Source organism: Balearica regulorum, chromosome 6 (assembly GCF_011004875.1).
Source record: "Balearica regulorum gibbericeps isolate bBalReg1 chromosome 6, bBalReg1.pri, whole genome shotgun sequence".
In the NCBI taxonomy this organism is placed as follows: Eukaryota; Metazoa; Chordata; class Aves; order Gruiformes; family Gruidae; genus Balearica; species Balearica regulorum.
Window position 1 is genome coordinate 27,334,113 of NC_046189.1, and position 27,480 is coordinate 27,361,592.

The following is a 27,480-nucleotide window of genomic DNA, read 5'->3' on the forward strand; positions in this document are numbered from 1 at the left end:
TTCCCTGAAAGAAAATTGCTACCTTTTTCTTTGGGCCTGATTCTACCTAGCAAAAATGGACTCGTGGGAGAAGCGAGGCCCTCTCTCCTCCTCCTGAATTAAAGGATCATTAAGTGTTCTTAGCAATGATCCAAGATTGGTCTCTGCAGAGCCTCTATGCTATGATTTTTATATAGTTCAGTTCTTTATTTAGGTCTATAGAAAAGACTTGCACAGAACAACCAAGCCCTGAAGTCCCTGCATTAGAATACCTGAATCAATAGGAAAAAGAAAAGCTTATTCCAGCCTGTGGGTAGGAATAACAAGCACACCTGAGACCAGATTCTGCATCCTTTGCTTCTTTCTCAGTTACCAGGTTGCTCTGACCAGCATCCAGCTGAGTGCAATGAAATAAGCTGGTGCTAGGAGGGAGGGACAGCACCAGTCCCGTAGTGAAATGGCTATAGGGAGGCAAACTGGCTGCAGCTTTGGGACTGAAACATGGGCTTAGTGGTGCTCCTGGTCCTTAGCAAACCCAGGCTGGGAAGATGTTCCGGTGCTAACAGCCCCTCCTGGAATTGGTGCTGCTGCATTAACACTTGGCAGGGCTTAAAGGCCACAGAGGATTTCCCAGGTGGGAACAGGAGCTTAGCAATGTATATATATTTCCTGGTTTAAAAAAAATCAAATCAACCTGTGCCAGCCCTCCCTTATCTCCCTTCACTTTCTAGTCCCATAGTTTCCTTTCTAATAAGATCAAAAGGGCATCTAAAAGTAATAGCAACATTTTTTTTCCTCCCCTAGTGAGCTTTCTTCTCCAGCATGTTGATGCTCCTGATAACCGACCATGCCTTTGTATTATTCATGAGTGATTCTGGCCTACAGATCCATTCAGCTGATAGCAAGCAGATCACTCTGGAGACATGACTGGACAGGAACAACTAATTGGTACACAAGGTTGGGAACATTTGCAGTGAAAACTCTTCTCAGGGGAGATGTGAAATGATGAGAAATGTGTTCTGCTCAACATCTCTGTATAGGTGCGTGTGAATTGGCATTTAGATAAATGGGAAAAAGGAAGAGAGCACTTGCCTCTTTCAGCACCAGTATAGATTAGCACCAGCTAGTTATCATAAATTAACACTGAATTTGAGCTGCATGAACTACATGTAATTAGTTATTATGCTCAAGTAAGTGTTACTGAACACAAAGAAAATGCTAATGACTGCACGGATGAAAGGACTGCCTGGGAGGAAATATTGTATATGCTCACTTGACCTCCAATGGGCATTGCTTATGTGCTGTGGAAGGATACTGGGCTAGACACTTGTTTAAAACCAAACTGTCCATTCTTAGGTTCTTATCTAACATAACAGCTAATAACTTTGAGTAGAAAATCTATTTTCCTCTCATACATTTGTGTAGTAAAAAAGGGGAGAATGAGATGGATTGGAAAATGTGCACAAAAAATTGGCCAAAATGTGGAAAGGTTTTGGCTCCGGATTAGAGATGGAGTTGTTTGATTTTGCTGATGCATTTCTAGCTTTCTGGCCTTTAAAAAAGTTTCTAATAAAAATCAAATCCCAGAAAGAGAACATCAGTTTCTCAGAGGTGGAAAATAACATCAAAGTAGAAATGATTTTTAGAGCTGGCATTTCTGGGATGTTTAATGATAAGTCAAACTTGCCAGAGCAGAGCAAAGCTGAGCTAATGCACAACCATCAGAGATTTTTCCCTTGACTACCACATCTAATACTATCAACAAGCCTGCATATTCCCTGCAAAGAACAGATGGGAAAGCATCGGCTAATGACTGTATGTACAAGCTTGGGAATCTCTCCTTTGCAAAAAGGCAGATACTCCAGATAAAAGGTTTTATTCATATATATATATATATTTATGAGTAACTATTAAGTGAAGGTCAAATTCATTGTACAGAATCCTTGCAAAGCCTCTCCTGTTTACTGCATAGGGTTACTTCACTGCTGTAGGAAGAAACCTTCACTCCTTCCCAGTTTGGAACTACTCAAATGTATGAGGCAAGATGGATGCAAAATCGGGTGGTGCAATGGGTCATCAGGAGGAAGAAATCTGAATCAAGAGATGTAGGATTATCTGGGAAAGGTCTGGCTCGCTGACGGATAGCAGAGCAGGACTCACTGTTAGACCTGGGAGTCTCAGTGAGCACTCAGGTGCATTGCCAGATTGGAGTAAGGTGGTTGAAATAATTGTGCTGATCTCTTTATTGCTACACTCAACAGGAGTGAGCAACCAATAGAGTTTAGCCCCCCAAATGAGTTTAAATGAGGTGCAGAATGAGAGGAAGTGCAGAAAGAAAGGGCGTTGCAGGCATGAACTGGAGGAGGTATGGAAGGACTGCTCTGAACACATTATTTTAATGCAGGGCATGAGCTGGTCCTGGTACCTGGGAGAGGTGTCTATGGAGGCTCAGTGTCATCTCTACCCAGGGAAGAGCCTCGTGCCCAGAGAAAACTGAGTACTGTGTAGATCTTTGGTTTTAGTCCAAGGACTATCAGAGACCTACTTCCTGGACCCCTCTCAGGAAGCCTGTTCCCAGTCCTGAGACCTACACTCTGCTTGCTAAGAAAATAGCATCTTTTAGAAGACAAACCTATCCCTTAAAATGAGAATATGGAAAGGCTAGTAAGAAGTGTTAACTTTAAACAGAGATCTGAGGGAGGCAACCGTTGTTTTTGCTCTTGCCATTAACAGTGGTTTTAAGATTTCCTGTCAGTATTGGGATATGGCATATATTAAATTAGCAAGTGCTTCTGGTTTGTGTGGAGGACATACTGCTGGGTTAAGAAGCTCATTAGCAATATTTGCTGAATTCATATTTATTCCCAGAATCAATACTTGTAATATACTAATTAAATCATCTGTTTAGGACAGCCCCATGCTGTAGCAGGAGTCCGTTCCCACCGTGACACATGCAATACAGCATTTAGGTCCCATTATTATTAATGAGCACTGCAGGCTTAATTCCTGATGTGAGGCTCTGAACAGGCATGCACAGCCTCATCCGTCTGCTGAATGTTTTAAGCTGTGCCTTTTGCAGCACTCAGGATGCATTAACCCTTCCAGCGCCTTTGCTTTGGGGTCTGAATAGACTTCAGCAGCAGCTCCAAAACCAGCATTGTCTTGGTGGACTTTGGAAGAGGACCCAGGGGACTTCACAAGGAAACCAAAGGGATAAGCTGGACCTGTGGAACTGTATAGAAGAGTGAGAGCATCCAGATTTCCCCACTTTCCTGGAGGCCGAGTCATTTCAAGAGGAAAATAGTGCTTCTGGCTACTAGTTGTCTTGCTCTTAAATTAAAATAATAATGATTTTAATGATTCCCTGTTCTCAGTAATCTTTATTGTATCATGAAATATTTTATGGCTTTAATTTCTTTAATTGTACTAGGGTACAATTTCCTGCACTGGAATTGGCTGCTGATCTCAGTCTTGCCTCAAGGGACTCTCACTATTTGAAGAAGACATGCTCTGGTGTCTGCAAATCCCAGCTTCCAGCTGCAGCTTCCCCTCCAAGACATGGATCTCTGCAGCTCTTCTGCCAAACCCTGATGAGCAGCTGCAAGGAACAGGTTCAACTTTTAGAAGGTATTAATTCATCGGCTCCAACTGCACCCTTGCTGAAATCCAGGAAATGGAATCTAGTCCTCTGCTGTAATCACGGCAGAGGTTGGGCATGCGTGGAAATAGCTGTTGAACTGATGCTTCCTTCTCCCCCTGCAATTCCTTGCTCCCGTTCCACCTTTGTCAAAGCGGGTGGACAAGACTCCTTTACAGAATTTTACATTTCACAGCTGCAAATTATTGCAGCAGGGGTGAGTGGCCTCTTGCTCCAGGACACATGGCAGCCTCAGGCTTTCACTCGTTATTACAGCCATATAAATTCCTCTGCCATGACTAGATTTTATTTTACACTGGGACATTTCTGTTGAAAAATAAAATGTATGCAGTTGGCATTTTTCTCATTAGTCCCTCTTCTCCATCTCCCACATGCTAAGACAGCCTCTTTGGGGCTTCCCTCACTCTGGGACTTTCTGGAAATGGCCGGTCTTCTTGCTGAGGCTCTGTGTGTCTGGTGGGTATGTTTCTTTGACCTCAGGAGACATGTACTGCTGTAGGTGCTTGCCCCAGGTAGCAAGACTGAGCTGTGCAGATGTGGAAGTGGGCGCCCAGACAGCCAAGGGATGGCACTTGAATGGTCACAATAGGTCTGAGAAATACTGACTGGCTGCACCGAGCATGTGGGGCCTCAGCAGGAGGGGATGGCGGTGGTGCTGCACTGCATGCATGGGAGATGAGGACGTGGTGGGACTGGATGGAGGAGATGTGTGGCTTGCGGGGTCTGTGAAATGGTGAGTTTCCACTTAGACTAAGCATGGCACAGGCAAGATTTCTCCAGTGTTATCACAGGCATGCAGTTTCTTTTCTTCAGCTGGCCTAATTTAAATCAAGAGTAACTTTAGGGGCTCTAGTATGGGATGTCCTGATGTAACAATTGCAAAATCAACAACTTTTCAATGATGAGCCAACAAGAGTAATTTGGAGTTAGGATTTGTCATCCTGTCTTTGTGCAGATTGTTAGAATATCTGGAAAAACAGAAACTCAGCTAGAAGTGATATAAGTACTGGGGGGTTTGTTTGTTCTGACTTGTGCAGTGCCTTTGTATGGGGGTGTTTGTGTGTATTTTTGTGTGTGTGCACTGTGGTTGCTCTGTGTGCAATGCCAAATACAATCATCCACAAAACCCATTGCATGTTAAACCCAAACTCTGCTGTTCCATGAGGAATCTGATCACTGTCTTTGATCAACCTGTGCAACTGTCTCTCACAAGGCCAATGAAGGAGCTGTGGGTATCTGGCCATGTTGTCTCCTGGGATTGCTGGGATTTCTATGAAGTTCATCCTGAATATCCCATTTCGCTATGATGAAGGCATGTGAGGCAATAAGTGTATTTTAGGCATTTATTTACCTTGTTTTCACTGGTTGCTTTTTCTAATTCCATCCTATTTTGCCTCCCTCTCCCCTTTTAGGTAATTCTTAATATTAAAAAAAACCCTAAACCAATGCTGCCTGATGTAATTTGAGGCAAGACAGGCACATTTTATTAAGGACTGCAAAACACGAGGGTTTTCATGTGTAATCAGATGCAGCAATTGGCTTGATTGCAATTGCTTCTGGGTCTGTTGCGCACAAGCACCTGATTAGATTTTAGCGGTGCTGCCAATTCTGGAGGAGCTTTCATCCTCGTGACATGAACGGGCCTCAGGGAAATCATGTGCCTCATTCTTAGTGCCACCACCTGGAGAAAGGAGAGATGGGATGGATCTGCCCTCTAAAGAAGCTGTTGTTGGTTGGGAAAAACAGATGAATTCCCAGTTCCTCTACCTGCCCAGTTTAATACTGGGAAGTGCTTACTTATTCTTCCTTCAGTTTCCCAGGGGTAAAGCACAACTTTATGTCAGACACCTCGTCTTTGACTGCAGACCTCTATGCACTATTGTGTAGCAGCTTTGCTCTGCTGTCCCACACACGTCTGGGGAGGGAAGGACCAGACAGGCCAGACAGGGAAGGACCCTTTTCCTGGCCCTCTCTCTTCATGTGGATGGGTAGCAAGCAGCAGTGCCTGCCTGGATGGAGAAATGAGGAAAGGTGACAGCATGGTGACATTAGATAGCAGTCAAGGCTGGTAATGCTGAGTCCTCAGTAACATCTTGTACTCATTCTGGGCCTTTGCATCACGGTACCACCTATAGGTACTATAGGTACTCATCTGTATAACCTCATTGCAAGGGCTGTGCTGTCTATTCTATCTGCTGACAGTCCTGAAATGCAGAGAATGTTGCACATCTCTTCCTCTGCCTGCTCAAAGTGAGCCTCTTGTTGATCTCAGTGGATCTGCAGCTATTTGGCTCAGATGAGATGGGCCCAAAGAGCTGTGGTGAGTGGAGTTACATCCAATTGGTGGCCAGTCACAAGTGATGTTCCCCAGGGCTCAGTACTGGGGACAGTTCTCTTTAATATCTTTACCAATGATCTGGATGAGGGGATCGAGTGCACCCTGATTAAATTTGCAGATGACTCCCAGCTGGGTGAGAGTGCTGATCTGCTTGAGGGTAGGAAGGCTCTACAGAGGGATCTGGACAGTCTGGATCAATGGGCCAAGACCAACTGTATGAGGTTCAACAAGAACTGGGTGCTTGGGTCACAACAACCCCATGCAGTGCTTCAGGCTTGGGGAGGAGTGGCTGGAAAGATGCCTAGAGGAAGAGGACCTGGGGGTGTTGGTTGACAGCCAGCTGAATATGAGCCAGCAGTGTGCCCAGGTGGCCAAGAAGGCCAACAGTATCCTGGCTTGTATCAGAAATAGTGTGGCCAGCAGGACTAGGGAAGTGATTGCCCCCCTGTGCTGGTGAGGCTGCACCTTAAATACTGTGTTCAGTTTTGGGCCCCTCACTACAAGAAAGACATCGAGGTGCTGGAGAAGGGCAATGAAGCTGGTGGAGGGTCTAGAGCACAAGTTTTATAAGGAGCGGCTGAGGGAACTGGGGTTGTTTGGCTCAGAGAAAAGGAGGCTGAGGGGAGACCTTATTGCTCTCTACAGCTACCCGAAAGGAAGTTGTTGCCAGGTGGGTGTTGGTCTCTTTCCCAAGTAAAAAGTGATAGAACAAGAGAAAATGGCCTCAAGTTGTGCCAGGGGAAGTTTAGATTGGATATTAGCAAAAATTTCTTCGCTGAAAGGGCTGTCAAGGACTGGAACAAGCTGCCCAGGGAAGTGGTTGAGTCACCAATCCCTGGAGGTATGTAAAAGATGTGTAGATGTGGTGCTTAGGGACATGGTTTAGTGATGGTGATGGACCTGGCAGTGCTAGGTTAACACTTGGACTTGATGATCTTAAAGGTCTTTTCCAACCTGAACAATTCTATGATTCTATGAAATAGGTGAGCACTTGAGAGCATGTTATGTTGTTACCACTTGTAGTAGAGCTGGGTGCTACTGCAGCTACACTGTGCAAATGCCCAGGAATGGGACTGTGGCAGGTTTCCCCCCACCCAGGCCATTCTGGGGACTTCTGAGAAACACGGCCAGTGGTGGCCGCAGTAATTTCTGCTAGGGATTGGGAGAGCTTTTTGAAAAGGTGTTTTTCAACTGTAAGGAGAATAAAATTTTTGTTGAATGCTTTTGCTCTGGAAAATCCCAATTCTGAAATATCAGATTGATGAATAGTGACATCTTTGATATAAATAAATGCTGATGTTCTTGGCATTTTTAAATGTCAGTGGAAAGCTAAAATCCTCTTATTTGCCTCTTCTCCACTAAAAAAAAAAAAAGGATATCAAGTTGAAACAAAGTTTTTCTGTGAAAAATAGCACCTGTAATTAAAAGAAAAAACAACTCTTCATTTTCATGAAATAATTATTTTATCAAAAGAATTCAACCCACTGTAGGGTGGTAACTTACACATCCTTCTCATCAGCCACCACCCCAAGCGGTGTTTTAGGTAGCACACTGCAGCATCGGACTTTTTGTTGCCCTGGTGGAGATACCTTAAGAAGACCAGATTTTTACAAGTGCAGTTCTCTGAAAATCACTCACCTTCTGGCTGTTTCAAGTTAGATGTTCAGAAATGCCCTGTGGCTCTGGAAACTCTTGATGATTTCCAGCCACTCAGTCCCACTCTGGGAACTCATACATGTCCCTGCCAGCAAAACTGATGAGAATTTTGCCTGAAGAAAGTTTGGAGAATTGGACTCAGCTCCAATTTGTTTTTCATCATGTATAACGAAGTGCTTATTTACTTTTTTCCACTTTGCCCAGCTTGGACAATTAAACTCCTGAGTCATTTTGCTTTTATTTCAAATCAGTTGCATTCCCTGGTTCACTGACTTGCCCGGTGTTTTATAATGCTCAGATAACAGAAGGGAAAAATGGCATTAAAACCCCTGAAGATGTTAAAATTCATATGTTTGGATTTACAATGCTGCAGGGGCTATCCATTAATTTGATGAATTTCTTGATTTCTCTGTATACGTGTAAGCGTGTGTTCTTATTAAGATTTTTAGCAGCAGTGAGATATCTTTAGGGTTGTTCACCACTTGAGAATAAAGCTATATGATACAGCAGAGGAAGAAGGTGGTCTCAGCCCGAGGACATTAGTGGACACCATAGAGCTAGGCAGCACAGACAGTCCTGAACCTGGGACAGCAGATGAGCCCTAGGGCAGCCCTGGCTGAGATGTGTTGGCAGAGCTGTTTGTGGGGAAATTGTTGCCCACATTTAGCACTGGAGGTCTGTCTCAGGCAGGTGATATATGCATCTCATTCACATTAACAGAACTAAGGGAGCGAAAATTAAAGCTTTTGTTGGCTGGGAGCACTTCTCCTTGGACTGGATTTAGCACCTGGTGACAAGAAGCATGGCAAAGCTTTGTACTTTCCCTGCTGAGCTGGCTGCATCTGAGGAGGGCTTTAGCAGTCAGTGAGGACACATGGCCTCTTTCTTTCCACAGCTGGGAACACTTTCAGCACAATTTGGGTTTGTTACATTCAACCAGTAAGATCTGGGGACTTTTAACCTGAGAGGAGTTTGCCAGAAACATGCACATAGATGGATGTCAGAATACAAGGATGGATTAGGTGCTCACAGCTTTATAAACCAAAAGCATTTCCAAGCAGTTGCAATTTGTTTACTCCTAAACATTTCCCATGGAGATGAAGAGACCCTCTGAAATTCTGCATCTGTGGGTTACTGTACAGCACGCATGACCTTCTTTTACTTAGCTTTTCACACATGCTTAAGGAATAGCTAAGCTGTGAACCTTGGGATGACTGTGGATAGCTTTCAGCTTTCATAGTTGGAGATGAGACTTAAAAATGGACCTTTACCTGCAGGAAGAAAAAGGCAATAAAATATTCCTCAATCTTTCTGTAATTTTGGTTTTCAAAATCCTGTATGTTTTTTGGTTTTGTTTACTCTGTTTGCAAGCCTGGATCTGCAATTTTGTTTGAAGTTTGGCCCTTTCAACCATTCCTACAGAAAGCAGAGACAGCTGTGATGATAGGAATGACAGCCAGCTTTCCATCTCTGAAGAGATCAGGTGCTAACATAAATATTGCCATCCATTAATCTCCAGAGCACCTCTCCCCTGAGGGTGCAGAATTGGTTTTGCTTCTTTTAGTTTCATCAGTTGTGTATTTAAATAAATACTCTGATTGAAGGGATGTGATGCTCTGGGCCCAAATGTTGTACAAATTCTGAACTTGTGTAGAAGATGCAGGGGCAGACAGGCATGGATCAGCAGAGACAGGCAAGGACCCCGTGAGCCAGCACTCAGTGTGAAAATAGGCAGTTGTCATGGCATATCAGAAGTTTGTTCATTCATAGGGATTATTCCTCCTCTTTTCTTCCTAGGTGACTTTCAGTGTGACACAGATTAGGCTAGAGGGTCCGTAGGCAATTCTGTTTTCTTGTGTCTAAAACTAATGCTGCTGTGAGACATCCATGGCCACATCCTCCACCACTGCTGGATTTTGAAGAAAGACTATGAGCAATTTTTCCCCTTTACATGTTGAGGCTCACTTTTCTGGGGAATTTTAGAGAGGGTCTCAAGTCAGTTTGATTTAGGTAGCAATTTTAAGGTTGTTATTTCAGTACAACCTGTTACTGGAAGGATAAACTTCAAAGCCACATCAAACCCTTGGGGAAGAGGTAACCTTTGCACCTCCAAACAACAAGAACTTGCGTGTGGCCATGCGCTTTCGTGCCACGCCACGAAGCTCACTCAGTTTGCTGGGTGACACAAATGTAGCTTCTGTCAATAGCTTTCAGCAACAGAGCTGAATGGCAGGTCCCCTCCCCGTGCATCACTACTCTCACGCCAAAGTACTTCGCTCTTCCCCAGGTAGCACATTTCTTCTGCCTCTCAAGAAAAAGCCATACTTTATCCACAGAGTGTTGTTGACCTGTTGACAAATAGCAAAGAGATGAATCTTGGATGATGGACGTGCTGTGCTACATCAGGGACAAAGCAAATAAACAGTCCCTGGCTCAGGGTAGATGCTGCACATAACATCCAAAGCCCATGCAATACTGTCATCCCCAGTTACCTGGAGTCATTCTCAGCCCACTGCCTGCCCAGGTTACAAAAGAGTGGATAGTTCTTCATTCCTTTGATTTTCAGAGAGCTTTGGCTCAAATTCCTTGCTGTGAGAACAGTATTGTAAGTATCTTGGTGAAAGCCAGGCTTACAAACTACTCCTTCCTCAGTGTGAGACACTTCATTAACTGCAGGGGAAAGATGGGAATGGTACAGTACAGATGAAGGGCAGGTCTGTGTTTCAGTGATGGGAATGCAATTAGCAGCTTCAACTATCTGTAGGAAGAAAGCTTGGCTAGTCAGGATGTTTTCAGGGCTTGTATTAGGAGGAAAAAAGCAAAAGAGAGAGAGAAAAAAAAGGAAGAAAAGGAAGAAGTCCAGGTCACAAATATAATAGAAGAGAACATGAAGTCAGCATTTCCCGTCTCGTTGTTATACAAGACTTTTTTGTGTCTGACAGGTAGCTGCTTCACAGCAGAAGTGACCCATATTACTTCTTTACTGTTTAAACAAAGAAAGTTGCCAATTAAAATTACTTGAGTTTATTTCAGCACTTTGTGCTCTGGGAGCCTCATCAATTGGAAGGGAAGGCACAGGGCTGTCTGCTCTGCTGTGAAGCAATACAATCCTTTTAAGTACATCCTACTCACCCAGCTTTTGCCAGAAAATGTATCAAATCACAGATACCAGACATATAGCAGAGACTCAAGAAATCACCTAATCCACCCCTCCACCCCAGAGGCTCTTCCAGGGAGAGGTTTTTCTACACAGTTCATAAAACTCTTCTGCAATAGTCATCACACTTTCCTGAGCTACCTTGTTCCCAATTCTCCTGATATCTAATTTAAATCTCCTTTGCTGCAGTTTAAGAGTTTACACCCACTGTTTTTGCTCTGTCCATAATAGACACAAGGAGATGTCATATCATGGAACTGGGCAGAAGCTGAGTGAACAGCCTTCTGTTCAAAGCAGGGCTAACTCCAAAGTCAAAGCAAGAAGCTTTCTCTCCCTCGGTGACAACTGTTAACTTATTTGAATACCATTACCAGATCTTCTGCCTCTCCTCTAAGCAGTTTGGCATCAGTTCTTTGAGTCTTTTTCCATAGATCACATTTGCTAGACTGTGTTTATTAGTCATTACTGTGTTATTAGTCATAGCTGTATATCTGATGGATGCTCTCATAACTACATGCGTGCACCAATACACAGGCACAGCTAATTTTGATGACTAGAGCAACAGGAGCAGAAGCCTTTCCTTGGCAAAATGATTCGGTAAAATGAACTTAATTCTGCATGCTGGGAGTAACAGACCGAGTTGTGCAATGTGAAATGCAATGAAACATTAAATGGCAATATGCTATCTGGCCACTAGAAGCATTTACATCTTGTAGTATGACGGATGTAACACGGTTATTGGTATGGTAACAGAACATATGCTTGGCTTTAACCATTTCAGCAGTCCCTGCTGAAGGTAAGGGTCTCTCAAATTTCCTTTCAGAACGTATTTACCTACTTGTCTGTCTGGCATTGTTGTGGCTTTGACCATCAGCATGAATTTAACCTGCTATCCCAGCCAGCTCTTCAGCATCCCTATGCTCAATGATAACGTGATTTTGAAGAAATGGACTGTGAACAGGAGCTGGTGCTGTTTACAGGATCACTGACGGTTGCACTTTGGAGCCTGGCTGAGAGCAACAGGGTTCACTTCTGTATGTTGACTGGCATGGCTGTGCAGATTTCTTGATGGACAGGAGAACTGGTCCATAGTAATCTGAACGTAGCTCTGAAAACTCATAGAACAAAGAAGCGAGGAAGCCAAACTACAGTGCTAGTTTATCTATATGAAAGCCACCTTATCTGTAAAAGCTTCTTTACCCCAACTTGGCCCAGGAGCCATGCTACGATGCAACTGCTTCTCAGAGATAATGTTATTTTAATATTTGCATATTTGCAGTGTGGAGGAAATCCAGATATAGATAGCACTCCATTGTGTCAAGTGTTGTAGAAACACAGAGCAGTGAATTTAGTAATCACAACTTAGCCTGAATAAAGGATAATGGAATGATACAGGGGGACTAAGTAAAATTAGGATATAAATCTTGCAAAGCAATGAAACTACTTAATGTTTGCATAGTTTTGGGGAGGTGCTATGGCACAGGAGTGTTGTAAGAAGGACTCAAGGAAGGAAGATGAGGTAGCTTTCATAAATTAAGCCAATTCTGGTAGCTGCCCTTAAGGAACACACTTGTCACAGTTAAAGCTTGGATTTTAAACAAGCTCAAACACAATTGATTGTACAGTTACTATGCCAATAATATATGGGTTGGTGTTGTTTTGCTTTTAATGGGTAGGGATTTTTACTTTTATCTTATTTGTTATGTTGTTATTAGAAAATGTTGATCAGCACAGTGATATTTTACTGTAGCTAGTCCTGGGTCTCAGGTACTTCTAGGACATCGCTAAAAAGGGAACTAAGAAAAGAAAGTTTATTAACATTTGGCTCGAATCACTGCAGGGGGTTTCTCATGCTGCCACTGGAATACTCTTAGACCCCTGCAAACCGAAAGAGGTTGAAAAATCACTAGCGTAGAATGAATAAACAAGAAAGAGTAGAACTTCTTGTTTTCATTTTCCCCAGCAGATGTTCAGCTGTTGAGGCATCAGAGCCACCGGATGCTGGAAGAGGCATTTATGAATGACCTGCTATCCCGTACCGTTGCCTCTGGGGGTGCCACCAAGCTGGGCTGGAGGCAGCAGCAGCTGGTATGTCTCAGTGGGGTACTCAGAGTAATGGCTGTCATTTGCTGGACGGGTGGAAGTCACGGTGGTCTTCTGCTCAGTCACCACCTGGTCCCTGTCACATGCCACAGAGATTGATATAAATCAAACCCTCTCTGCAGTGGGGGCCTTGAGAAAACAAATTGATGTTTTAAAGCACAAGAAAGGAAGTGTCAGAGATGCAGCCCTAACAGTCTGCCAGTGAGCTGGGGGGTTGTCACACTGCTCGGGCTGAATGCTGAAGGAAGTGGTCAACAAGTGGGAGCATCTCTGGGAGCATAACTGCAAGTGTTAAGTCCAAATACAAGGCCAGGGCAAGACCGAGGACACATTTTCCCTTATTGTATATAGTGGTGGCGAGCTCTGGGCTGAAATAACAGCTATGGGAAGGGATGGACTCTGCCTCTGAAGACATGGAGGCCAGATGTCACCTAAGAAAGTAGCTTGTAGGGAACAATCATTTACAGTCTTCCAGGAAATAGGAGACCATTGACCTCAGAGGCCCCTATCATGTGTCTCATTTCAAATTGATAAATTGACAAGCAGGTGGACCAAGTGATATCTTCACCCTTTTTGCTGACGGCCTAGATTTGCTTCTTTTCATGTTTACTAAAACTGCCTCAAAACATATCTGCATTGTTAAGGTTAGTCTCTTGGAGCTGGTCTCATCAGTAGGAGGGCAGAGAACCAACAGAGTATTGGATATTTACATCCCTTGGTGAAGTCTGGGCAGATGGGTTCTTGTGCCCAGTATTAAGCAGGACATCCAGAAGCTTTCTCTTCAAATTAAAAATAAAACTGATAAGAAAGCATATTCTATAGAGTGCATTTTCCAGGACTCTTATTTTTCTGTGATGTCTGCTACCTGAAAACAAGATGTAAAGATTGTCTCATCCCACCCCTGGAAGGAGATTAGTCAGAGTAGTCAGTGGCTCTTTTAAGGATTTTTCTACAAATATTAATTAAAGGGACAGGTACAAATGATTCAACAGCAACTAGATCTACATTCATTTTTACCCCCTCAGCAAAAAACCAAAATAAAGCAGGAAAAATAAGTAATTTCTATCTTGATCAATCTGGATTATTAAAGTTCCCCAGTGTAAATCACTTATGGAGCATTAATTTTTGTGCCAGTCAAGGAAAATTAAGTGTCCTAATCACATTACATGTTCACCATTACAGGAACTGCAGAGCTTTTCCTGTATTTGGTTGGAGGCTATTCCATTTGGCCGGACTCTTCTGATACTGCTTTGCCTGTGTGTGCAATTAAAAGACTTTTTTTTATTAACCAGTTTTTACATTACACTCAGCGGCCCCGTCACACAACTAAATGACCCGTTTAACAAGCATGATAAAATCCTCATTAGGCCCTATTATAGGATTTAGTGGAATCTTCCTGCTTCACTACAGCACAAGCCTAATCTAATTAACTCCGCCACTTAATTCTCTCCCTCCCTCTTCTTGCTGTTTATTGGGCCTTTTGTGGAAAACAGATCCAAGGAACACAATTAACGTAATTTATCCTGGAAAATCCCCAAACATTAGCAAGCTACAAATGTAATTGGAAAAGGCCTCACAGAGTTCAAGCATAGTAGGCAGTTACTCCAAAACTACAGCACTGCATATTATCGTGTTACTTCTTATTATACTTTCCCAGGATGAGCAAGGAGGTAATTCTAACCAAGTGTGTTTAAAACCATAATTAAGGGTCATCTTCGTGTCTGAATAGCTTTGATATTTAATTGAGGAAAAACGTGTGCCTTCAAGAATGAAGTGTTTTGCTAGGATGTGCAACATGGAAAGAAACTGAATGTTGGTAGAAATGTAGAGCAGCTTCCAGTTATGAAGTCTTGTGCGGTACTTTGTAGCCAGATTTACCAGTCACCAGAAAACAGAATTCAGCCACAAGAGGTAGCCAGTGTTTGTATTTTCTCATGGCAGCATGATGTAGAACATTTATAAAACATAAGATGTGCTGCAATAAGGTCTGTTGGCCACTGAACATGGGAGGGACACTTAGGAAGACATCACCATGCTATCCTGCTCTTTTCACAGGCTGAAACCTTTAATTTGCAGTGCTGTTTGTCCTCTTCCTAAGGGTGGTGAACTCCTACAAGATCCCAAGATATCCCAGCCTAGTTACACTAGACCTGAGATGGCCAGCTGGTCCCAGAGGTGCCTTGAGGAGTTAGGGCCTGGCGTTGGTATTCAGAACTGAAGATCTAGCCAGCTGTTTGGACTCCCAATTAGATAGGTGAGACTGCTGTCTGGATGAAGAACTTTTGACTCTTCTGTGTTACTGTTAACCCAGTAGATAAAATAGATGTAGAAGGTGACTAAGTTTCTATAAGCAATGAGAGTAACATCCACACAGTATGGGAACATGGTACAAGATGCCTGTGGGAATGCTCAAGAAATGGGTGGTGGTGGTGAGAGGTACAGGTCTTGTCTGGCTCTTCATTTTAGCAGACGTGTATCTGTTTGTGTTTGTATGTGTGTAAGAAGGAGAAAGAAGCTAAATTAACTCCTCAGAGATGGACAAAAGGAAGCAAAAGAAGATAAGACACAGGTCCAGAATGCAGTGAGAGAAAAGCAGGGGATGAGTGAACTTTTTTGGTTCAAAAATGTCAAACAGGAGCTTAGAGACAGGCAAAAAGGGTTGTCCAAGTCATCTCTTACTCAGAGGAAGTTGGTTTTATGCATATTTATAAATAAATCACGTGTACGTTGACTTCCACCTCCTGGAAGAAATTAGCCAAATGCCTTGGCTAAACTGGGCAGCAGCCAACTGTGACAAGCAGATAACTGAAGCATAGGATGAAGCAAAGTTCAGTCCATATCTCCCATCTTTCTCTGAAGTGACAGAGGAGGATTTTTTAACCTTGTACGGATTTGGCCTCTTTTGAAGTTGTCAAATCAGGGCAAGCTGCCTTTTGGGCAATGTGCTTTCGTGCCACACTGAGCGCAAGATGGATTTATCTCATTTGCATTATGCAGGGGATTGGACAAGATGACATGATGTTCCCTTGGGGTCTCCAGTATTTGATGCTATTAATCTTATTAACTTGGGCCTGGGCTTTTGGCAGCATGACTCAGGGAAGTTCAAACCTGATTTCCTTGAATATGGCAAGCTTTTGAAAAATTTGACATAGTCTGCTGCTGCTGTTCCTTCTGGAAACCCCAACTTTGGTTCATCTTCTCCAGCACAGCTTCCTCTAAGGGCAAGAAATCTTAAGGAAGCAACCTGGGAACAGACAGACACTGAAACTAGCAGAAAGGACCAAAAGCCAAGGCTGAGCTATGTGACAGCCTCCTTACCTAGGACCAAGGGAGTTATTGTTTCCAAGCCTAATTCTTTCATGAATCAATGTATTTGGAATAATAATAATCTGTGTGGGGAAGGAAACCCTTAATTAGTTTGCAATGATCTGAGAGGCGTGGTGTGTCCACAACAGCTGCTCTGGCATGTGTGGTTGAGCTCAAGAAGAATGTCTCTGGCATTTCTTTGATTCCTCAGGGGACCTGGTGTCTAAAAATGCAGTCAGCAGGAGGAAAGATGCACTGCATATTGCCTGGCTTTGTGGAGTCTTTGCTGAGAAGGAAAAGAGTTAATCCTATCAGTTCTCCCAAACCATTTCAGTACAGCGACTGAGTAGTCTGGTAGAGAAGAGGCTGGTGTACTGGGGGCAGGTCACGGGCACTTTGCACTGCCTGAGTTAAGCTCTGTCCTTTCCGCTGATCTTCCTCCTGAGCAAGGAGCACTGACTTTGCCCTGGCTGGCTATTGCGTAGGTGCGCACCAGAGTCAGAGCAGGCATTTTGGGGCCAAAGACAGACACAGCTTATGTGCTCTAGTGTTGGCAATAGCCCTGCTCCCAGCAATAGGTAGGACTAGGTGACCTCCAGAGGTCCCATCCCACCAACATTTCTGTGATCTTATGTCCGTATTGTTTTGCTAAGTAGGCTGCATAGCAATAAAATTTATGTGTCAATTTATTGTAATTGGAATGAGTTTAAATAAATTGAATGAAAAAATGCTTTGATATTTAAAACAGTTAATGCATTCCATAAGAGCAGGGTTGTTTTTTAGCTTCCAACTTTGTTTGCTTTTTCAGGTTAAGTAAATAATGATATGGTTTAATGTTACAATTAGATCAACCAGAAACACAGTTGTGCTAAGCCAATAGAATACGATATCCTGAGTGTTTTTGTGGTGTCAGACTTGCCATATTTATCTGATTAATTATTATGTAAATTAGACTCTTAGAAGATAAAAATAATAGCTGCCTTGAGTGGTTACCTAAGGTGATGTTGGAGGAGATGCTGTTCACCTTATTTCCACTGTACTGGGGGTGTAAATATGAGAAAGCTCATCTGTCATTAGTGCTAACATTGATTTCAGCAATAAAGGAAGTTGTCTCATAATTTGTTTGGGGTTTTTTTCCCCATGCAAACACAACTCCCTGTGATAAGTTAGTGTGAGACTATTAAATAAACAGCTTAATAAAGAAAAATAATTCCATCAACAATGAAATGGATCTGCATTCGCAATCAGCATAGGATGGGACATCATGGAGGAAAAACATTCCAAAGGATGTGTAAGAACTGAACTTATGGCAGCTTCATGCTTACAATGTGGTGCTGTTAGTTGCCAGTAAGCAGGTGTGCTCACAATGTGACAATACCCTGGCTGATGCCAGTCCAAAAATGTCCTAGTAATTCTTGCTCGAGTGTCAACTTTGGAGTGAGGATGGAGGATGTCCTGATTTATTATGGGTATGACTATAAAGGAAAGTCCCAAACAACACTGTCTCCACAGATGGGCTCAGCAGGAGTGGGCTTTGCTGTTCAGTTTGCTCGCTCTCTGAAGTGCATTGTCTGTTTGACAATTATCACTCAGGTTTCGAGTTGGAAGAGCATGTCTCCAAGGCAGTGTGATCCTGGCGGCTGGGCCGGGAAACTTCTTGGCAAGGAATGAAACTGCCATGCCAAAACAATAAGGAAAACATGGAAGCTATGAGTAAAATAGGCTTCTTATCCATGATTTACTGAGAAAAGCTTCCTGGCCACCCCGAGGATACTTCCATGCTGCAAGCAGTTTGATAGGCACCAGATATGTTATTATCAATGATTGCAACTAATGGATGACTCTTCAGAAGGGGTGGTCTCTGGGCTTTTTAGGATTTCATCTGGAGTCAGCTTTAGACTGTCCCAGAGCATTTCGTACAGGAAGCCTCAGAAACAACTACAATGAACAAGGTAGTGAGCTCACTGACAGCTCCCATCAATGATAATCTCCCTCCAGGTGAGACCAGCCGCAAAGCCCTGGAGAGAGCTGTTGCTTGCTCCCTGGGCAGAATTTCATGCTTTACTCTGAACTTTCCTCTTTCTACTGGGAACACGGAGGCATTTGGGTTTTGAATATGAGCGGAGTGTAAGGAATTACTGCAAACCAGCTTGGCATTTGCTGGTAGATGCACCGGTGCGATGCAATCTGCCTCTGCTGGGAGCATCACACCAGACAGCTGTGCTGGAGTGAAAGCTCTGGCTCCAGGCGGGGTTGGCCTGTGGTTTGTGGATCTAGATGAGTCAGCTTGGAGAGGTTTGCCATTAACATGGGCACAGGGAAATGATTTCCACACAGGGAGTAATCTTGCCTTCAGCTTGGAAGACTGAACAGACAGAAGGAGACACTTGGAGCTAATGTTGTCAGAGCTCTAAGGGGGTCATTTCCAGGTTTTTTTATGCCTTTTATTCTTGCGTTGTGGCTGTTTCTTAATTCAGAAGGTCAAAAAACCCCCACTGTGACTGTCTGTTCTGATATTTTCTGTTTGGTGGACCAGACCGCTTCCCTGTATTGACTCTTGTTTCCTCAACAGCTTGACTGGAAAAGCTGTCCAGTCTTGATTCCAGGTTTCCCAGTGATAGAAAATCATCAGAAGTGCAGGCAGTCATAGCTCTTAATTACCAGAACTGTTATGTGTTTCCTTCTTGTTATCTCCCTGCAGTGACTATTTCTGGGGATTGCTTTTGTACCAACCTACTGGTTTGAAGAGCATGTTAGCCAAGTATTGTTCCCCAGACAAGCACTGAAAGGCAGGCAGCAGCTTTTGCCTCGACCATGTCAGCTCCAAAGACTGACAGCTTGTCTCTCAGGTGGGAAGTCTGAAGGAGGGCAATTTAGCTGCACGGATGAAATTAAAGAAAGAGTGGGAAACAAATCTGTTGAGAGTCATGTCTGCCCTTAAAAGGCAGGAGCCGATGGCCAGGTCTTAATTTTTGCAAATGTGCTCACAGCCGTCTGATGAAAATGGTTTATGATTTGTCATTGTAACTGGAGGCTAAATAAGCATGCTTTTGTTCATGCACACTAATTTCTGCCGTGCTGACTTGTCTTGGTCTGCAGTTTTCTGTGGGAGTACCTCGGGCTCGGCAGACTTTGTAGATAACACTGTTTTGGAGGGGTCTGTGAGTATATTTGAGGGAGGGCAGCTGTCTGAGAAGGCACTCGAAGTAAACCACTTCCCTGTGAAAAAAATGAGGACCAGTCTCCTCTGATCACGTTCGCTAAGAGCACAGCACATTCTTGGTTCTGCAGACTCAATGTGGCAAGAAATTCCTACACGGTGGAATCTCTATTCTTTTTCTATTTGTTTTTATGAAAAGAAAACTGAAGTAATAAGGAATTCCATTTTAACTCATCACCCCAACCTTGGGCTGAGTAATATTGCTGATTTAAGCCCTGAGAGTGTTTCTGTTTTCATGATGGCTTTTTGGTTTGCTGTTTGCCGGCATTACAGAAGGGAATGACTCATATTCTCAGCACTGTGAAGGACAGGAAGGAGGGAGGGAGTGCGCAAGGTTTTGTTCCCACTGGCGGACTGTGGAACGCGTAGTAATTTGAAGTTCTGTCTCCCAGAGCAAGAATGGGCTCAGACACTAAAAAAAATGGCTAGTCAACTTTTCTGTTAAAAAATTAGCTTTTAAAAAATAAATGTATCAGTTTTCTGGGGAAAAAATAGTTTTTGATAAAAATGTGAATATTGTGAAGACTGATTTCTTTTCTAAGTTAGCAGTACCTCTGTGGGACCTCCAGGCAGCTGTACTTCATAACGTGTTTTCTTCTAGGAGAAAACTGTTCAACTACACCTCCCATGACGCATGCTGGCGGAACAGCAGGAGTTCTGGAAAACTTGCAAAGAAAGGCTCAACTTGCCTTTTTGATGAGTTTATTCTCTGTAACTCAGTTTCCCAATGTATTAAAATAGGCGAAGCCACTATGCCATTGAGGTACTTCATAAGACATAGTTAGCTAAAGCTTACAGTCCATTTTGGAGCTGAAAAATGCTGTTTCCTCGTCAGCAATAAGAACCGTCTGTGAAGCACTTCAGACTCCGGTTCCTTTATCACAGCAATCAGTGCCTGATTTTATTTTTCTTTGACAGCTGCCAAATATCCTATTAGCTGCCTAAAGCACACCTCTCTTGGAACGTGTGACTAGCTCGGGGGGAGGCAGCTCTAATGATTTTAAGCAACTTGTCTTGAGTACCAGTAATGCTGCGGAAACAAGACGAGCCATTTGCTGTTTCTCAGCATGCGGAACAAGACCCACCGACGCTGGAGGGCTGCTCCTTGCATGGCCTGTCCCTTGCTGGCTCGTTGCTGGCCTGGGACAGGGCATGGGTGTGCTGAGGCTGTGGCTGCCTGGTAGGGAGGCTGGTCTGGATGATCTCTCCGCTTGGGAGAGTGTCACCCGAGAGACCTCCTCTTTCAGGCAGCCCAGAATTGTGGCTACTGCATCTCTTCCACACCTCAGGATGTGATTTTCCTGCCCCTCTCTGTTTGCTGCCCTACCTGACAACTGCTTTACTTTGCTGGTGCTCAGGGTCAGCTTTTCCTAGGATTCAGCCTGGACTGCAGAAAGCCAGCCAGATGACGTGGGCACTCAGACTGATCAGGAAAATGCCACTCATCTCTCCCTCTACAGCCCTGCAACATAGATGTATCCTTAGTGAACTTGCAAATCAAATTGAATTTATTTCTCCTGTTCAAGTAATAAGGAGATTTTGTTGTTAACTGGCAGGTGCCACTTTGAATTTCAGTGGTGAGGCTCAAAATGGTTTGTATTTAGGTCAAGCATGGATTACTCCACTTACAAACGTGATTTGGAAGAATCTCTTCTCAGAAAGTTTTTCTGCATTTCTAGGTATATGTAGGCATTGCCAAGAGCTAAAAAGAACAGAAATGCTGCCAGAAGCAGCGCAAATGAGGTCTCTAGTCCCTGTTTCATAACTGCAAACAGTTTTTAGATTAAAAAGAAGGAAGAGGCTTAAATGTCTCCCTGCTGCTTGTATTCTTCTGCAATCCCTGTAAAACTTCTTCAGTATAGTGGGCCTCTGTGAATTTTAACTCTCTCAGAAACAAATGAGCAGCAGCTTTTTAATCTATCCATGCATGAGAGAAACATATGGAAGACAGCGACCATTTTAGGTGGAGGAGTAACTTTTACTGAGTGCTGTTATGGAGACAGCTCCTGGAATGAGACGATGGTGGGAGAAGTGAAAATTCTGATTTTGCTTTACATACAGGATGATTTTTTTCATAAAAAAGAGAGTTTTCAGAATCAGCCAAGAGATTTAGGAGTTTGAGTCTCACTGAACTCTTGTTGGATGTAGGTGCTGGAGTTGCACAGGCATTTTTGAAGGTCTGAGCACAGATGGTGAATAACAACATGAAGGGATGTGAGGGGCTTTGTATGCATGGAAGTTTTTTAATCTTTTTGAGTTGGTCTAATAATCCATTACGTTGAGCTGGTCTTCCTGAAGACTGTTGCTTGTTGAGGTACAGCATCATATTACTAAAACTTGCAACTGTTTCCAGTATACTCTGTGCTAGTTTCTTGTCCTGGAACTTTGTCCTGCTCTCTAAATGGAAGCACAGATAAGTATTGGGATGGGTAATGTGGGAAGGTTGTAGGTTCCCGGACCTGAAAAAGTTTAAGGACGAGTGAGATAGATAAACCTCTCACAAGGGATGAACTATGTCTATGCTATGCATTTAGTTAAGGGGATGGAGCAAATCCTATTGAGCTCCTTCCAGCCATGAATTTCTAGGATCCTACCTGAATGCCCTTCAGTTGTGTGCTGTCCTGTAACATCTGCCTTGTGAGGTTTGCCTTGTCCTTCTCGATCTTGCTATGGAAAAGGGTAGTATGAGAAGAGGCATGCTTCTCATGAATTTTGCCTTGTTTTTACTGGTTCTATCATCACCCCATGTCTTTTTTGGGAAAGCAGACTGAAAACACATACCTGGCATTCTCAAAAAAACTTTGGTCTTGTGGGAGTCTGATGCAGCACATGTATTCTGAGATAATTCTTGGCTTTAGCACAGAGGAGATTTACAATAGAGATACTACCATGGCAGGGGAAAGCCTGAGATCTCTCTGCCCAGCTGAGTATCTGTTCTTTTGATGGGATACTGTTCAAGGCTTTTTGTGCTTAATATCTTCAGGACCAACTGAAAGACTGGCAATGAAACTCTGTAGGATGTGTGAAATGGGGGATTTGTAAAGCTTAGTCTGTGTGGGAGAAATCCTGCTTTAAAACAATAGGTTTGATTTTCTGAGTGCATGAGGTATTAGGATCCCAGGCATTGTCGAATATGTACAGTTGGAGATACTGGGATCCAGCTGTGATTTCACTCTCGTATTGGTACTAAGCAACTTTCCAATAAGCTGTTCTGGATCCAACTTCAAAGTATGGAGACAAAATTGGAAGAGAAAACATTGAAAGAAAAAGACTAACGCTATATGTATGAAGGTTTTTTACCCTTACATATGTTTGTTTATTGCTCTTGGCAAAAGTGCTTTTTAATTCTTAATTTTATAGCTAATAGTGTCAGAGATTTATTAGACTAGAACGGATCAGTGTTGTCATTCACTCAGACTCCCCACGCACCAGAAGCAAAGCATTGCAGCCCGTTTGCCTGGTTTGAATTCCAGATGTGAAATGTGTTAAGAAACACAACCAATTTGTAAAGTTCTTCTGCCTGTTGCGTAGCTGTAATTTCACTCCCAATATATCAACTTGCAATAAACAAAAATGCTTATCTTCAATTTGAGAAACTCAATTTGAGGAACTCAGTATCAAATTAGTTAGAAGCTTTGGTTTTACTTATTAAGGCAGTGAAGAGAAGCTAACCCCAGAGAAGTAGATGTGAACCTTTGCAAAACCAGAATGTGTGATCAAGCAGTTGGGCAAATAGCAAGAGGCCTCTGAAAAAAATTTCATTAAGTAAGAAACGTTTTTTTGTGTGTCTGTGAGTGGGGAAAGAAACTTGAAACTCAGGAGTTTTGATTCAGCCAAAACGCATTAGGCTGCAATCCAATGTGTTCTTCCAGTATTTGATGGCACTGAGCAGAACAGAGGAAGGGGGATAATTAAAAAGGAATCAGGACAATTAAAATGAAGGAAAAGCTCCCTCTGTGTTCACAGAAGCAGTGGCAAAGGCAGGTGATTAGGCTTTTTTTGAGGGTGGTTTTGCATTGGCAAAGGGAGATTAGCTCTTGTGAAAGCCTTGCTCTGATTTCTAATTTTTAGCTGTTTTTCTCATTTCTTCCAATATTTCTTTGCTGTTGTTATGAAAAAGGCTTCAATTAGAGGACAGAAAAAGAAGTGGAAAAAGACAGAGAAGTCAGAAGACCATATTTATATTTCCACTGTTATGTAAAATGTAATAATAAAAACACCACTACCTGTAGTTAGGATAATTACCTGCCCCCCAACTATGATGTAGATTTGCAAAGGAACATTTTCTTTAGAGCTTGCGGGTGAATATCTGATGGAGAAAGGCATAAGATTCTATAATAAGAAACATTTTTTGAAACTTCTATTATTCCAAATCATTCACGAAAACAACTTGATGCACTTTACAAAAGAAATCACTTCCATTACTTCCATTTTGCAGACAGACAAAAGTGTGAAATTAATTGACCAAGGTCATTCAGGAAGAGGTGAACCCAAATTTTGTGGGCCCTATGAAGATACACAAACCATCAGAACATTCCACTGCACTTGGTAAGAGCCATTTATTCTCACTGGATCCCAGTGTGATGTTGGTTCAGTGAATAAAGATGGGGGATCTTGCCCCTAAAAAAGATGCTGCCTTGGCAGTCTGATGAGGGACCTGAAACATGATGGTGGTAGCCCAGAATTGGATTGAAGGGGGCATTTGAGCTGCAATATGTCATGTCCAATTCCATTTTCATTTTACATATTATAGATTGGTTGGGTCAATCTTATGAAGCTTAGAAATAGTCTTACAATGAAACTTAGGGAATAAGAGGTTTTTTCAGTGGGCTAGTTAAGACAGGTGGATTACTAGACCACGCTTTCCAGCATCCTGTTCAACTTAGGCTGCAGAATTTTACCTGTTTTCTTCTCAAACATGCTGAAATAGATCAAAGCTCTTTGATTTCTAGTTGGAAACCTACAGCTCTAGAACAAGCAAGAGAATTTGCCATTTAAATATTATCTCAAATATAACATTTTGCTGTGAGATGTGGGAAACTGCCAAAGTGCTAGACAGGAAAACACAGACACTTTGGGCAATAAAAACTTATGAAGTAATCTTAACACCAGGTAGGAAGACTTTCCCACCAACAAAGAGATGTAGAAATACCCCGCCACAGTTGTTTATTCACTTGAATCAAACGAAAATATCTGGAATTAGCTGCACTTGGCAATGTCCAGAAATGCAGATGAAGGGGTTATGTGGAAATCAGAGAAGATATGAGGTTACCCAGAAGATATACCTTCAGAAGAAGCAGTAGCAGAGACAATTGCTAGATAGGAATAGCAACAATAGCTCACAGGAGTGGAGCTGCCTAGTTTCTCCCTGGAAACTTAGGGAAAGAAAGAAATTCAATGAATCAAGTGCGTGTAGTCTTGACTTAAGGACATGAAGAGATGGAGGAACCATGACTTCCTTTGATTTGTTAGTGTTTTAATAGCCATAAACATGGCTTAAAGTGTTCACTTTGCATCTGCTTGGAATTTGCCTGCCTTCAGGATCCTGGCACTGGCCCAGTTATCTCTCTGTCTGATGTTGCTGGCATACGGTACTCAACACACTGCCCATACTTTGCATGATGGAGTGTTGTTATGCAGTATTTCTAGTATATATATATATATATATATGGATGATGGACAGGCACATCTAGGTGTTTCTCAACTATGTAATAAAATATTGGTAAGATGACTTCACTCCTGAATAGAGTCAATGGAACAGAATTACAACAGGGAGAGTAAAAGAGCAATGGCTAGTGTTTGTCCACCTTTTGTCATTCTGAGACAGTTAAATCCTCTTTTATTTTCCAAGAGGAGTCTCATTTTTTACTTAATCAGATACAAGGTGATTTGAGCATTACAGTAATGGATAGATATGACTGGTTTTTTGGATTGGGGTGTGTGTGGGAAGGAGAGTGACTGGGAATGTACCTTATCTTAAAGCTTGGGATGTGAATCACTTGAGTGGAGCTGGCCTAGATGTAAGATCACACTGACCTAAGTAGAGGCTTCTTCAGTTTGCATTGGAAGGAAGTAATGCTTGCTTGACACCATCTGTAAATCAATGCAGAGCTGGCTGTTGGGTATTTAAATATACATAGATGTAATATTTATTAGCAGTAATTACTTACCTTTGTTGGTACAGTTATTTTAACTAATTTGCTAATCACCTGTGGCATGGTAATTAATTACATACTGAACTCCAGGAATATATATAGAGACACCTTATGCAAAACTCTGGTTGGGTAGGTATTTACTTCACTGTTATTCCATGAGCTGCTTTAAGCCTTTACAAGTTATCACAGGGTTATGTTTCTGATATTGTCATTACGTCTTCCAGCTGCATTTCAAAAGACTATCTAGCATTGCAGTGAGTCTCCAGTAAAGTACCTGGATTCATTAAGGTCTCCCTGTTTGAAGCAGAAGAACTGCCCCTGTAGCTGCTCACTAGTGACTGCAGAGACTCTTTGGAGAATTATTTCTATGCTTTTTGCACTGCACAGCCCTGGAGGAGGAAAATACCCTATGTGGAAATAGAGAGGGTCTCTTGGGGTTTTGTCGATGGACTGCCTTGGCCTTTCTCTGCTGCATGAAGCAGCAGTTGAATCCTATTTTGTGAGGTGAGTGAGGGGATACAGAATGAAATAATCCAGACAGTTTTAAGTATTTTGATTTTAGATATAAATTGTTCTCTGTTACCTAGTTTGTTAGACACATAGAAGATGTTTCCCCAGATGGCCCAGAACTTCAAAGGATAATATTGAGTTTTACTTTCTCAAGCTGATATAAGAATTCCACCCATTTTGCTCCATTCCAAGCCTGAGCTGACCAAACTGAGCCATCTGTCAGTGTCAGACAAACCATGAACAAATGATCGCTTGTACATCTCCTGTCACAGACTGTAAAACCTCAAGACCAAAGGAAAGAGAGGGACGGAAATATACTCAAGGGAGAATTCACAGCAGAGGCAATGAGTGACATCATTGACCATTTATGTAACGCTATGCCAGAGTCAGAACAGTAGACAAAAATCTGTGAGTTATACAGGACTAACAAGCACAATTTGGGGAAAAAATATCCTAATGTAGGAAGAATCATTGCCTTTTGGATAGGGCAGGCTGTTTCAGGAGAGCAAAACTTCATAGGGTGCGTCATAATCATTGGTTGATACAAGAAGGAGCACAGCATCTGCTGCTGAGAGTAAAGGTAAACCAAGCCATAAAAATTAAACTGGCAGGAGAAGTGGTGGAAGCTGCAAGGAGGTCTCCAAGCCTGCAGGGCAGAGCAGTGGGGTGGCAAAGCTTGGGGAGTGCTGGGGCTGGGGGGATGTTGAGATAGGTAAGCTGAGATGTAGGAAAGGGAAATAGAGGACAAACTTGCTGTAGTGCTAAATGCAAGCAAGGAAATTTAGAGGATGCTTCACAGAGCACATAGACAGACAGATATGAGATGTACTTTTAGGTTGTGTACCAAAGGGGAAAGTGAAATGATTCACACAGTTGAGCAGAGTTGCCTTCAGCTGTCTTGACATGAAAAGATTCAGGCATGGGGCGGAGAACTCAGGAAGGTAGACAGAAAGTCTTGAAGTTTGAAAGTCTGAGATGATGCCAGTACTTCTGACCTTACTTTCACCAAGCAGTCCCTGCTGAGCAAATTTTAGCCTGGATCTTCAAAGTGCCACAGTCATATAACTCCTGCTGCTTCTGATGGAGATGCTCTGCTGCCTATTCTGAAGGCAGCTTGCTATCTCTGTCCTGTGGTTTCCAGTGGCATTTAGTGGTAAGTTGTTTGGTACTAGGCTCTGCACCAGCCCAGAAGTTATAGAGGGAGCTTACAGCAATTGCACTTGGGTACCTTCACTGATTAATCTGTATAGCTTCATTACATGTCCAAAGTTAAGTGAAACTGAGTCTGAGCCTTTATATACCACCTAGAGAACAATTATTCCTTCTCTGGAAAAAGTTTTCCCTTTTCGGTATGTGACTATTTCCAGGCTGTTTCCTGTCTGAGCATTATCTCTTAAT

At 42.8% G+C, this 27,480-nt stretch overlaps 1 long non-coding RNA gene across 1 annotated transcript in view; it reads left to right on the plus strand.

Moving 5' to 3' along the window:
* The first annotated feature begins 18,100 nt into the window (after positions 1–18,100).
* LOC142602272 (uncharacterized) overlaps positions 18,101–27,480 on the plus strand; it is a 65,163-nt gene continuing 55,783 nt past the window's right edge. Inside the window, exon 1 of the long non-coding RNA XR_012835936.1 lies at positions 18,101–18,195. This is a non-coding gene — a long non-coding RNA (uncharacterized LOC142602272). The remainder of the gene's footprint in view (positions 18,196–27,480) is intronic.